This window comes from Pangasianodon hypophthalmus, chromosome 11, assembly GCF_027358585.1.
Source record: "Pangasianodon hypophthalmus isolate fPanHyp1 chromosome 11, fPanHyp1.pri, whole genome shotgun sequence".
Taxonomy (NCBI): domain Eukaryota; kingdom Metazoa; phylum Chordata; class Actinopteri; order Siluriformes; family Pangasiidae; genus Pangasianodon; species Pangasianodon hypophthalmus.
Window position 1 is genome coordinate 2,473,869 of NC_069720.1, and position 11,666 is coordinate 2,485,534.

The 11,666-nt window shown below is 37.0% G+C and overlaps 1 protein-coding gene across 4 annotated transcripts in view; it reads left to right on the forward strand.

Annotated features, from left to right (window-relative positions):
* The window catches only part of zfhx3b (zinc finger homeobox 3b), a 376,578-nt gene that overhangs the window by 69,499 nt on the left and 295,413 nt on the right, over positions 1–11,666 (forward strand). For 3 of the 4 annotated variants that reach the window (XM_053237891.1, XM_053237890.1, XM_053237886.1), the window contains exon 2: positions 9,206–9,310. The exons of the other annotated variant lie outside the window; for it this stretch is intronic. The gene's annotated coding sequence lies outside the window, so the exon portion shown is untranslated. The remainder of the gene's footprint in view (positions 1–9,205; positions 9,311–11,666) is intronic. 4 annotated transcript variants of the gene reach the window in all.

Genomic DNA, 11,666 nt, shown 5'->3' on the forward strand with positions numbered 1-11,666 from the left:
TCACACACACACACACACACACACACACACTCACACACTGCAACATGACAAACATGAGCATCCATAATGGCAGGCAAAAAACAACCCCGAAATGGATGATGGAGTGAAGGAAGAATTATTTAAGAGGCAGAAACTATTTCATTTATCCATCTATAATTTATCGTTAAACAAACTAAAATGTAAATCCCCGCACCTGCTTCTTGTCTTTTTTTTTTCTCCATACTGAGAGTCCGGAGGCAGCGTGAACCTTTCGATGCCCCTCCCATCTTGAACGTCCCAAGCGGAGAGCAATTTCTGATGAGCCAGCACAAGCAGGACACCAGACCTCATTCTCCTCACCGGAAATATTTTATTAAGACTCATTAAACACACAACAAGCACTCTCCTGTGTACACGCAAGTCCAAGGACTACCGAACATCGACCACAAGCAGAGAGTGAGGTGAGACGAGCTGAGAAATGCAGCTGTGGTCATGCTGTGAGCTTCCTGTGAGGCTTGAATAACCCTGATGGAACGATCACATGTGATATTGAGGGAAATAAAACAGGTGTATTTCACCAGGTTATGCCCTGAAACTGCACAGCTGAACTCAAGTGACATCATGTGATTAATATATGAGAATATTACAAGTGAAAATAAGTGATTTATCGTTTTTTTTTAATCACGTATGAAAATAATTGAATATTTTGGGGGAAAAATCACATATGAAAATAAATGAATCATGATTTAACAAAAAAATGAGTCTTTGGGGGAAAAAACGTGAAAAATAACTACATGTGAAAAGTATCATGAAAAGATTAAACTTGGAAAAAATACATGTGGAAAAAGAAAAACACATGCACTTATTGTGAAACAAAAATCACGTGAAAATAAATGAATTGTGTAAAAATTTACGTCTTTCAGTAAATGAATCATGTGAGGAAATCACATAAGAAAAATGAATCATGTGTAAAAAATCATGTGAAAACCAAATCACGTGGAAAAATCACGTGAAAAAAGAGCAATTTGGGAAAATCACACCTGAAAATAAATGAATCACAGAAAAAAGGTGAAAATAACTTAATCACGTGGGAAAAATCACTCGTGAAGAGATGTGAAAATTGAATAATGTGTTGAAAAAAAAATTAAAATAAACAAATCATGTGAAAAATGAATAATGTGAGGAAAATCACATGTAAAAATAAGTGAATTGTGTAAAAAATCACATGGGAAAAATCAATCATGTGAAATAAAAAAATGCACATATGAAGCTGTGAAAATAAATAAATAATATGAGGTGAACTACATGTGGGAATAAGTGAATCATGTAAAAATCACATGAAGAAATGAATGAATCTTTTAAAAATAAAAAAAACAAATGAGTCACTTGGGAAAAAATGACATGAAAATAAATGAATCGCAGAAAAAAATCATGTGAAAATAAATTAATCACATGAAATCATGTGGGGGGAAAAAACTGAATCGTGAAAATAAATGAACCATTTGGGGAAAATCACATGAGGAAAATGAATTACATCACAGGTGAAAAATGAATCGTGGGGAAAAAAAATCACATGTGGTAAAACAAAAACATACAAAGAATAAAAACATATGCACTACGAAAATGTGAAAAATTAGCAATGCGTTAAAAATACATCTAACAAATGAATCATGTGGGGAAAAATTCTGTAAAAATAAATAGGAAATGAATAAAAATGAATCATGGAAAAAATCACATGTGAAAAAACAAAAACATACACTACATGTGAAAAATGTGTGAAGCATCATGTGAAGTGTCTAAAAACCACATCATGTGAATCATGTAACTATTCACACGTGAAAGTTCTTTTCTGGAAGACATTTAAAACATTCATCCATATTTCTAATACTATATAATATAATGTAATATATGAAAGCGGAGATTTTTTGTTGAATCAGTTCAGTGATTCGGTAATGAGGCTGTATAAACTGTTTCATGATGATCTCCACACACCAGACGTGACATCATTAACATGTTTTACCATTTTACAGGGAAGAAATCAGCCCAGTTTTAATGAAAAATACACAGAAAAGAAGGTTTAAAAAAAGATTCACCAGCACTGACCACATTAATTTCTTTGACCACACATTTTTTGCCGACGATTACATTTTATTTCAAGTTTATCTTTTCTCGTGCATTAAAATCGAGTTCTCTCGTGGTTAACTAAAGAGAAAGATGAATACCCGAGGGTTTGAGCTGCGGTCTCTTTGATACCGCACAGACGATCATTAAAGTGTTACTCGGGCCCTTAGCTTAAAAAAAAAAAAAAATCCATTATTCTCAAACTCCTGACCTGGGATAATGGTGAGTACATTTTTAATGCATCTTTTTTTTTTTTTTTTTAATAAGTTCGGAAAATTACTGCCTTCCAACGATGGAAAGTAGTGGCTCGGGAGCTGTGAGTGAAATAATATAAAGGTAAAGAAAAGTCTTTTAAGTTGCCAACATTGAGCAACTGAAGCAAAAGTTATAAGAAGAAACAATAAAGAAATGTAAAAAAAACCCCAAAAAAAAACATGCTTGTTTCATCTGAGTCTCTCTTCCTGCGTACAGAGGCACTGGATTAAAGATGACTAAAACTCACCATCCCCCTTCTCCTTCTCCTCCTACTTCTTCTCCTTCCTCTTTCTCTTCCGACTTTTATTTTTATTTTATAACTTATTTTTAATAGAAGATCTGCTCTGAGCTCGTTTACTCAGGAACACAGTGATATAAATGTTTAAAAAAAATTTTTTTGAGAAAAAAGGAATGGAAGGAAGAAAGAGAGCATAATCGGAGAAAGATTTTAGATTTTAATCTCAATAATTCATCATGCATTGCTTCATACACATACACACACACATCCTCCATGTGTGTGACTGATGTTTGATGAAGACTTTGTGTTTTGGAGCTCCTCGAGTGCCGTGTAAATACAGCAGGACGCTGGACACTTGATGAGCGCAGATAAGCGCAGAGAACCCGAGCAGTGTTACACACGGGGAGTGATCCAGGCCGTGAACACAAACAAGGTTAGCATGTCGCAGAAGGCCCAGGGGAAGAGAGAGAGAGAGAGAGAGAGAGAGAGAAAAAAAGAGACAGAGATTTGACAGATCACACACTAACTCTGCATCTGTCGATGCCTTTAGTGTTTTTAAACAAAAAGAGATATCTGGTTGCAAAAACACCCAAGTAGCCACAACCTGACGCTAATTGTTTACAATCTTCCTGAAGAATTTTATTTAGCAATCAGATCGGCATTAGCTAAAATGTTGTCTGCTAAAATATTATTAAGGATTAGCACTAAAAAGATAGTTTAGCTGAATAACACTCCCTAACACTTTCAAATGGTGTAACTCTAGGAGAGCATTATAGCTTAGCATCTTGTCAGTGACTAAATGATGCTAAGCAGGGCGCTAGCCTGCAGCGATAGGACATATATACTCTAAATATCTCATAGAAACTCTGAGCGTTTATACCAGAGAGAAACTGAAGGCATACGAGTCTCTTGATGATTACAATTTTGTTGTTGATGTAATGTTTTATGATTACAACATGGAGGACGTCACCGTGGCACTGAAAGCCGAGTTCCTGCCTAAACAGACTCCACAAACTCATTTAGAAGCTGAAGAAAGTTTTTGCCAGCTAAACATGTCCATTAAAGGCATCAGTAAGAACATGGCCTAGACATCTTGTATTAGCTAGCTAGTTTCTTGATGTAGCTTTCTGGTGAGCTACATAGATTTGTTAAAGCAATATACATAAATTTGGCATGTTAGCTAATTAGCAAGCTAAGCCTGTTAAATTCTTAGTTAGCAAGCCAACTTCACTGATATGAACCACAACCACAACCGATTCTGTTGGCTTTAAAAGGTGTCTGATTCACTAGTATGAACTAGTTTCATTTTAAGCTTCATCTCCACAAATTATTTTCAGGTATAGTGTTCTGTTGTTTGTACAAGGTCAGCTGACCTTTATAGGAGTTATTTGATGATAAACTAGAGGGCGTGGTTAATGAGGTGATTGACAGATTTGTACATGGCAGCCTCTCATGACCTTGCATGTTTCCAACATGCACCTGAAGCTCTGGACTGTTCTGTAGCATAGCATATTGTACTGATATTATAACTAGCAAGCCAACATGATTGAATAAAGTGATGGCATAAACCAAGGTAGCTAGCACTAGCTAAAGGTCATAAAAATCTACAATTTATAGTGTATGATCTTAGCGAACACTCGGAGTAGCTTGGTGAGGTTAGTCAGTCACTTGGTTTTAAGCAACCTGCATCGACATAAGGAGCAGAGAATAAAACTCCCATTCAGATGGGTAACTTACTTATGATAAGTGTAAAAGCCAGATGAAAATCATGGAGAGCAGCTATTATTATTTCCTCAAAAATATATCATGTTGTGTGTAAACACTGACTGCTGTTTAGCAGTATAATTTCAGTTGGTACTTTACATTAGCTACTTATACCTACATTACTTTAATTAAAATGGTGGATGCTGTTAGCTCGCTGGCAAATGGTAACAGTCATGACTCCAAGCTCTAAAATCTTTTCCTGACTGCGTTAAAATCAATATAGCTGCAAAAATTATATGACTACAGTTTAGCATTTTATATATTAATAAATAACGCTGTACTTGCTACTTTGAGTGGCCGAAGCGCCATCTTAATTTGCAATTCAGGTAAAGTTAGCTAATGTGCTCATGTACGCTTGTCTATCGCTAATATGGACGGACGAGACATGGACTCAGTGAACGTATCTACTGCGCATGCTCTGGTTCCGATTTTCTGAAGATGGCGACTACCATTTCAAACCCAAAAAGGCTTCAAAAACACAATGGGGGTGAATGGCACCATGTTGTCCACTCATATATACAGTCATTGGTCCACCTTGATGAAAAGATAAAGATCAACAACAAGTCAGGAAGTCTCAAAATGTTCTGTAGCTGGTACTCGATATAAAATAATAACTTTTTCGGCCAAGAAGTCATATTTACAATAATTCTATAAGCACGTGAAGGCAGCAAAGTTTACCACGAGTTATTCTGTGCAAGCCCTGAACGCTCCATCGCTTCACTTTCAGGTAACATTTGCCTCGGAAGCAAGGCGTAACATGATTGCTGTAATTGGCAGCAGTATCATTCACATTATTACAGAGATCAATGTAGCTTCTCCTGTTCTTCAATCAATCCGCAATCCTCTCAGCAAACCGAGCGCTCTCGCATAATCAAACGCTGTGCGCTAAATGTCAAAGTTAAGGATAATGGCATCTTCTGCTTTGTCTTCTTCTTCTTCTTCTTCTTTTTTTGTGTGTCTTTAAATGGCCTATTTTGACGGGAATCACGTTAAAGTGCATGTTTTGTGGGTGAGGCGATGACAGCGAGGGAGGAAAGACGAGAGAGAGAAAGCACAAGGGATGAGGAGAGAGGAAATGAGATGGAAAAGCTGCAGCTCTGTCATCAGGCTCTTGAGTTTTCTGACTCTCGGCTCTGGAGGATGAAAAGATCTCCTCTCTCTCCTCTCGTTGTCATCATGGTTCTGATTACATTCTGCATTTTTTTTTGTTTTTTTTTTAAAGATATGCTAATATTTGATCAGTTATCATGTATCATGTATAAACATGTGCATTTTTTCCACAATGCTACTGAATTCTCAAATCAGAGGGTGTTGATTATTTTCCTATGACAGCAGTACTGAAAGAAGTGCAGGTTTACATCAATTCACTCGTTCTAATACGTTATCATTTCTATCATAACTGTTCATTCACAGGGACTTAGTGGTGGCAGACACACCACTAATTACAAACAAGTTAAAAAGAAGAATGTGTGCATTAATCTATTAATCATATGGTGACGTTCTCTGTAAGGACAGAAACATTTATGGAAGGAGTCTCCAGTGTCAGCACTTACACTTCTGACTGTAACAGTGGTAAGAGGTAAAGCTGTAACTTTAAATTCTAACGTATACAACAAACCAAGTGACATATTTGTAGGTACCCATGCAGATCATGTGCTTTCCAGGGCAATTTAAGGAAAGTAAGCAAAAAACCACTCCATGTTGTGCTGTTATGGGAAAATAATCAGCAACAGGGTGATGTAATGAAGCGAAGTTACTGTTAGCAACTCTACATTGTTTAGTTCCCTATAACTACAGCACGTCCCAAAGTGTTTTATTCCTCTGATACCACAGCGATTTCCAACAATTCATTATTTTATTATTTTATGCCTATAGTTAAATTTAACATTTTGTTTTGGCATTTAGCAACAGTGAAACTTGGGCCTTTTTGGGGAAAAAACACAAACAACAACAATATCGACAACTCAAAAAAATAGATTTTGGAGAGATGAGCTTGATTTGAAAGATGAGAAATTCTAGGTATAAAAAAGACAGTTGCCGGAAGTGGTCTAAATGCAGAGAATTTATACTTAAGTGAACGTTTAGATACAGTTTCAAAATCTTCCTCGATTAAAAGTCTACTCAAATGAGTGTACTCAAGCGAAAGCCAAAAAGTTGCTACTTTTAAATCTACTCGAGTATTATAAAGTAAAAGGTAAACTTTTTGACTCATGAAATTATTAATTAATTTTATGCTTTCATGTGAAAAGTAACTTTAATTAGTTATCTATAATTGTTAAAAGATGATTTTGGATACAAAGCAACTGCACCATTTTGCCTGAAAAACATCACTCAGTCTCTGTAAGCTGTAAGCAGTCTTATCGTGTCTTCTAAAGGCCTTTTAGGCACGTCATTTTGTACTCCATGGATTACTGGAGCATATTGAAACATTTTCCTGAGGTAGGGCCAGGGGCACTCGTCCTCAAGTTCAACAACTGCAGAGACATGACTTACACATCTTTAAATGTGTGCAGATAGATATAGCGCTAACTACATTAGAAGGATACATTAGAAGGATACTGCAGATTACAAATCCACATGATTATGGATAGTTATTTCTACACTGATGAACCTGATTGGATGAAATGACTGAATGCTAAACTGAGCCTTTTTCGAATGATGTGTATATAGTGTACAGTCACTGGCTGGAAAGGAAAAAGGAAAAAAGAAAAGAAGTCTGAGATTTGCAACAAGCTCTTTAAAGGTCTAAATAAAAACGTAAAGAAGTAAAAAGTCAAGTATAAATATACCAAAATAATACTGAAGTATAGTAATGAAGTACAGCTACTCAAGTCATTTCCACCCCTGATAATGGGTAATAAACGATAGGACCATTGATCTCTGTAAACATTTTAACGCTGATAGAGGGCCCTCAACCCTAGCATTTATATATTTTTTATATTTATGTTATATATTGGGTTATTTCCACCACCAATAACTGGTTTAAATATCATATTCATAACATGTATAAAGATCAGCCGTTATCTCTATCTCCCTGCCCGTGTCCATGTCCGTGTCTTCTCCATCGAATCTTTCACTAATAAAACAAACCAACAGCTATTATTTCCAGCTTCAGGCACCATTTTGTCCCACTCTAACCCATCACCTAGACCAACCCTTTAAGCCTATTGTTGGTCTGGAGGTCAGAGTTCAACCACGCTTCTCCCCCTGCCTCTCGTCCTCCCATCTGACCTGCTGCTGGGAGTCAAGTTCAGCCCACGGGGGGTCTGTCCTGTCTCAACGCCACGGCCATATGGGTGCATCTGCATACAGGCCGCCAGCTGACTCGGCCCGGGCCCAGGCTGTGGCCTTCACCCCGAGGTGAGGGAGCGATGGAGGGAGAGGAGGGGAGGGCAGGGGAGGGCAGTTTGGGTGATTTAGAAAAATGGGATTTCTCCAAACCAGAGGCAAGATGGCCGATCCTTTTATACGTGTCCCATGAAATGCAAATTGATTTTGCAAACCAACTTGGTGGAAGAAATAACTTGATGGCTCTCACGCGTCCAGTATATATAAATAAAAAAAAAAAAAAAATCTTATAGTGTGCATAATGTGTCACACTCCTGGGAAATGACTGACATTATATCAGCTGTCTTTCAGATTGACGGTCTCTGATTTTATTTTAGTTTATTTTTTTGCAGTTCTTTTCATCTTTTATAAATAAATAAATAAATAAATATTGGAAAACAATAATACATAGATAGATTTTAAAAATAAATTGTAAAAAAATAATTAAACTGTAAATAATAAATTAGCAAAAAATCTTTCTCTGATGTCTGATAGATCAAATCAGCATTTTAAATTGCTCTTGAAGAAATTTCATTTCCGAGATCTTTCCTTCTACTCCAAACATCATTATCTTGTTGAATATTAAATATGCATCAGCAGCACGCTTGTATTTTTAGCTTCTGATGTGACTTTAGTGGCCTCACTGACCGCTTCCTCGGACACATGTCTGCTTTATTGTCTATTGTCCACCCGCCTAGACTTTTGACCCCCTTTTTCTTTTTTTTTTATTCGCCTGTCCAATTCCAGCTGCCCCTCCACGTCCAGCATTAAAATACGCAGCAGCTGCTTTGGTGTGCCTGCGAATTGAATGCTAATGCTATTCAGAGGGGATGCTGAATCATTTTCACACTCACTCTATTCCCAAACACAGTTATGGAATATATTTGGAATATATTCAGCATCTAAATGGACACTTATGGAAAAATCTATCACTTTTATTTTTTAAAGAGTGGGGCTGTGGTTTTATTTTTGTGTCCTATACTTTACTTATTTTCTTGCTAGTAATGATATGATGCGAAATGATTTTGTGATTGCTGTGTGTGTGTGTGTGTGTGTGTGTGTGTGTGTGTGTGTGTGTGTGTGTGTGTGTGTGTGTGGGTGGGCATGTTTTTCTATCTTGGTGAGGACCAAATGTCCCCACAAGAACAGGAAAGTCTGACAGTTTGAAACTTGTGGCTCGTCCGCATCACGAAAACGGAAGATTTTACTTAAAAAATGTTATTAATTAAACTGAATTATTCTCTCAATCGAAGATCCTTATAAGAATAGTAAGCAAGTAAGTGTGTGTGTGTGTGTGTGTGTGTGTGTGTGTGTGTCTGGATGAGACCTTGAGAATCAAAAATGTCCCTGCAGAGCCCTTGTAACCGAAGGTGTGTGTATGTGTGTGTGTGTGAGTGTGTGATCAATCTCACATGGATCAGTCATGGTGACACAGTGTCCGTGTCTCTCTCTCTCTCTCTCTCTCTCTCTCTCTCTCTCTCTCTCTCTCTCTCTCTCTCTGCTCTTCCGTGTGGCTTTTAGCTTTTAGTCGAGAGGTCAGGAGAGAACCTGGACCACACGTCCTGCTGTCGGATAACCACTGGAGTTGGAGAGGAGAACTAAAAGCACCGGATGAGAGGAACCCAGGTACTGCATTTCTTCTCTCTCTCTCTCTCTCTCTCTCTCTCTCTCTCTCTCTCTCTCTCTCTCTCTAGCACCTTGCCTTCCTAAAGCATCCACATGTACTGCTGTGATTGATCTCCCTCTCTCTTACACACTCATGTACACACACACACACACACACACGCACACACACACACACACACACACACTACACAGTGCTCTGAACACACACACCAAGTTTGCACATGCACACACTCGGAAGCTTACACACACACACCTTCTGCCAACTTGCTAGTTGTATTAGAGTTTATACTCAGGATGCTGATGCTGATGAGGATGATGATGATGAGGATGATGAGGATGAAGATGATGATGATGATGAGGAGGATGATGATGAGGATGAAGATGATGATGATGATGAGGAGGATGATGATGAGGATGATGAGGATGTTTCAGTGTGTTATGCTCCTGATGCTGATGCTCTTTGTGTATTACGCGACATTCTTTAACATTTTGTTTGTTGTGAAACTTTTGGACTTTGGTGGGCTTTTTTTTTTTTCCAAAGCTTTATGAATTGTGTGGATTTGTGTGTGTGTGTGTGTGTGTGTGTGTCTTTTACTATTCAAATCAGAAACCAAATACGATCAAATTTCATATGAATATAAAATTCAGAACAATTTTTTATAATATTAAAACAATTTTAATGAGCTTTATTTTTTTTATATTTTATTATTTAAAATATAGATTTATTTTTATATTCATATAATACATTTTCAAAATATTATTCGAATAATTATTATTATTTTGTCTCTTTTTTATTGTTTTGAGGCATACTACTCATCTCACACTTAACACAACTGGTAATAAAGTTTGTAAAGATCTCTCCTGACATTTTATCACCTGACCCAATGACATCACAACGCTGCCTCCTGATCATTTCTCACGTACACTGTGACGTTTTTTCTGACGTGTCACTTTGGTGGTCTCTCTAGACGGCACTCTATAAAATTTCTCATAAATGTCACATGCTTATTTTTACAGTTGATTTTTTTTTACGCTTTCTTGCTGTGAAAGTGTTTTGGAAGTGCATTGAGAAGCCTCTGTGTGTGTGTGTGTGTGTGTTCCTTATGCCGTACCTGTGTCTGCCCCGTTGCTGCTTCATGCTCTACGCTGGTGCTGCTTTGTGATTTTTAACCACATTACGCATCCATTTACAGCCCTGAACCAGAGCGAAACCCATTCTGGACTTGTTTTAAACTTAATTCGCGTGTACACAGAGCCGGGCCCGTGAGGTTAATGGCTAACAAATTAACCCCTCCGGCATTATCTTACAAATAGCTGGCAGCGTATGATAACCTATAATCAATATCAGCAATTATGTGTCAGGAGGAGGCTCGTGTCGCTGACCCGTCTCCCACGAAGGGAGCGTCTCGGGAAAGAGGATCTCTCTCCGGCCGTGCACTGAGGCCATAATGATGTCATTACTAGGATTTAGGGAAGACCACTGACACCTGGGACCACCTTTGTGTCTCTCTCTCTCTCTCTCTCTCACTGTCTCTCTCTCTCTCTCTTTTATCCCTCTTTCCTCCTCTCACTCTATCACCTCTCACTTTGTAAGTCCATTTATTCCACACTGTGTGTCTGTACATCTGCTTTCTTTCTTTAGAGCAAATTATAAACCTTCCCTCTATTAACACTTTTTTATCTCACACACTTCCAGTGCATCTGTTCTTCGACTTCAATGAATCTAGAGACATTATTATTATTATTATTATTATTATTATTATTATTATTATCATTATTATTATTATTATCAACAACAGGTGCTTAGATGGGAAGTTTTATCTCACTCCAAGCCTTTAATTAACTCAAATAATCTGACTTTATTATGGTTACTTAAATAATATTATGGTTACTTTCTTTCCTCTCAATATTACATTGTAAAAGTCCAAGATTTCAATGAATATTATTTATATATTTCAGTAGTAATATTTTAGCACATTTTTTTATCAGAATGTTTTTTAATCATTTATTTTTGTGCTTTATTAGATTATTTGATCTGATTTGTTTTACAAGCCTGTGAGCAAGTGAGTGATAAACCAGGTTTAGAGGTGAAGAACATGAACAGGTTTTTCATTTTAAATCAGAATTAACACTTTTTATCGTTAATTTTTGTGCATTATTACATTATTTAATCTGATTTTTACCAGCCAGCAAGCAGGTGAGGGATGCATCTGGTTTATAGGTGAAGAACATGAAAAAAAGTCAGTGAGTAATTTCAGATGTTTTACAGAAAAGTGGTATATAATTCCAGAAATTAAAAAAATATATAAAAAAATGGAGAAATTGAGGCATTCCCAGTTTATAGATAGTGTGCATG